The sequence below is a fragment of the Pararge aegeria genome, chromosome 9 (genome assembly GCF_905163445.1).
Source record: "Pararge aegeria chromosome 9, ilParAegt1.1, whole genome shotgun sequence".
NCBI classification, from domain to species: Eukaryota; Metazoa; Arthropoda; class Insecta; order Lepidoptera; family Nymphalidae; genus Pararge; species Pararge aegeria.
This window is the reverse complement of record NC_053188.1, coordinates 11,184,978-11,188,099: the sequence shown is the minus strand read 5'-3', so window position 1 is coordinate 11,188,099 and position 3,122 is coordinate 11,184,978.

Here is a 3,122-nt window from a genome sequence, read left to right as displayed (position 1 = left end):
TCCATTGCTGGACTCAAGGCCTCTCCCACCGGGGATATTTGCCTATTATCACCACGCCTGGCAGATGGGTTGTTGATCACAGTAGATGGTAGCAATAACACTAATGACGCTGCTGCCCGTTCTCAGTTATATTCCCTTTCTTAGTCGCGTCCTACGAATGCCGCGGCAAGAGGCGGGGTGGTGACTACTGTATGATGATGTCTGATTTGCCGTCACCATAAGGCATAAAGAAGGTATACTCTAAATTATAATCATTAAAAAGAGATGACTTGTAGGAACCTCAAAGCGAAAAGTTGAATTGAAAACGGCAAACAGCAAAACCAAGGTGCAAATTAAATGTTCTCGTAATCCGTTCTACGGTAACAGATCTTTGATATCTGATCAAATGTGGAGACATTACTCTAACCGCGCTAGCTCAGCTTCCTAGCTGAGGTTCAAAGCTAGTCCGGTTCCATAGGAATCCAAATATATCACGTTGATAAATTTTTATAAGCATCGATTTTAGCTCCATCTAGGCGTTTTTACAGACATAAACAGCTGGGTTAGGGCTCTAGCATATACAATTATTTCTTGATTCTCAAATTTTTTTGTAAATGCCGTTGGAATCCTTTATTTTCCCGGAATAAATAAATGTCAAAACTCAAGATCGCTTTTGAGTTGAACAAAGAATAGATACTTCGCATTTAAGTAATTACTATGTGGAATAAAACAATCATTAGAATACCACACCACATAGAATAAACCCGTAGGTACTAGTTATTTAAGTATGATAAAAGAAATTTGTTATAATTTAATTTTGTTATTAAATTTAATTAACCAATGGTGTCTGTAAAAATAATACAAATAAGTTATTATTATACTAGATGTCCCTGCTTCTTCGCCCGCGTATATTACGGGCCGCAGCATACTGCTGTACACCTACCTCAATAAATCGGTTACCAAACGTTAAGATTTTTCATTTGTAATGTATGTGCCAAAGATACAAACCTATGATAAGTACAGATAGTACTTCAACATATTTTAACACAGACAGGTGTGGGCGAATAATATATCTGCTTGTTTTTGGATCTTCAATTACCCACTTTTTCAAAGCTTCTATCACGTAGACATTGCCAATCGCAAATGCCATCCCAAGGACCTAATCCCGTTTTGCCTTGTTTAAAGTACTTTGAATTCCATATAACAAATGACTGCATTAATAATGTGTGGCTTAGCAGCAGCACTACAATGTTAGTAGATAGCGTGTTGTCCCTAGTCATTAAATGGATGGTTGCCGTTCTTTGGAAGTTTAAAAGATAATTTGGTATCCACCAGTCTCAACTCCTATCACTAACAAAGAAAAGTAATCATTAAAGCAAGAATCGAAATAGCATTGATTTGTATGCTAAAGGTTAAAAAATATTTCTAACATTTTTTTACTGACATCCTTATAAATGTGGCAACACTTCATATATTCAGTATCGTTAAGCCTTAAGTGAGGGGTTTGCTGCTGTCTGCTGAGGAGTTTTGTCCTCTATCTCATATTCATCAGATCTACACGAAATTTGGGCAAAACTAAACTAATAGTAGGTATAACATATCCAGTAAAAAAATATTATTTAAATCGACGGAGTTATGGTGTACAATCGTCAAACCTTCCATCCGCTCTCCCAAACGAACTGAACTGAATTTTGGCATAGAAAGTGTCATACATGTCCTACCCTCGTAGTGTGAACTCAAATCCTGCAAAGTTTCACGTGAATTAATTTAGTAGTATCATCTTGATGCGCGGCCCAGATACAGACAGACAGACATTAAAGAAAAAAATTACAGTATTGGTTTCAGTATCGGTTATAGAGTGCGGCCAAAATATTTTTTTTTTAATTTCTTCAATGTACATAATTTAACCAGGTAATTGTTTTTATAAGTAACATTCATAAACAGACTGTACTCATACTAATATTTGATTAGTATTCGAACTGCTCGTTGTTTTAATGATTAGCATGTAGGCTAGGATCACGGGTTATAGTTAGAAGTCGAGTTTTCTGACAAAGTTATCTTTACCAGACAAACGTTAGGAGAGATTATAACAAATAGTGCATTTTGAGTTGAACTACCAATGTAATTGCATATAATTTCACCCCTATAAAAAGTATATGGCTATAGCATGTATAACATAGCAAACACCAAAAAAGTCTCCGTCGATTATAATCAAAACAATACGTTATATTTATTAATTCATCGATACTCTTTATTGCACACTACTTAAAGCAATAAAAGAAAAATATATGAACGAAGACAGAATATTAGGAAGGGCTGAAAATAGACTGGGCTAGAAGGGCTTCAAAAAATATATACAAATACTTACTTACTAATACATGAACAAGATTGTACAAATAAAATAATTGATAATATCTATACTTATAATAAATTTGTAACTGGAAGATTTCTGTACATTTAATATATTTTGAAAATTTTGACCGGGGTATGCTTTATAATCGATACTGAGCCCAAAACGGATTTTTATTTAATTTTTGTCTGTCTGTCCGGGCATCAAGTGAAAACTACTGAACGAGTTTAAATAAAATTTGGTATAGATGAAGCTGATATTCCAGGTAAACATTATAAGTTTAAACGCCCGAACCTAGTTTGTAGGCATGTAATTCAGATCGGCACGTTAGATGAATGATTAGTGATGACAAACTGTAACAGATTGGTAATTTTACGAGGCCTCGCAAAGTAGCTGAAATTAATTATCATTAGGCATCGCTGAGGGTGGGTTGTTTTCAGTGCGACAAAAATGAGTCAAAGAAAATTATGATAGGGCTTAGAATGCCTTGCCTCGAAGGTACACTTTCATTTATATAACAAATTTGTCAGTATAATATTTCATTTATAAAACTAATTTGTCAGCATAATATTTCTATTTCCAAGAATATTAACAATAATAATAGTCTCCAAATTAATTTATAATTAAAATATTAGTTTTAATAATTTCTAATTAGCAATTTTCTAAGTTTTACTATTATCTTTATGTTTCGGATCTATCAATTATTATTATACGGCTTTACATCTACCACAGTCTAGTTACAAGATATAATTATATTGAAATATTTTTATTATTATTAATCTATATAATCTTA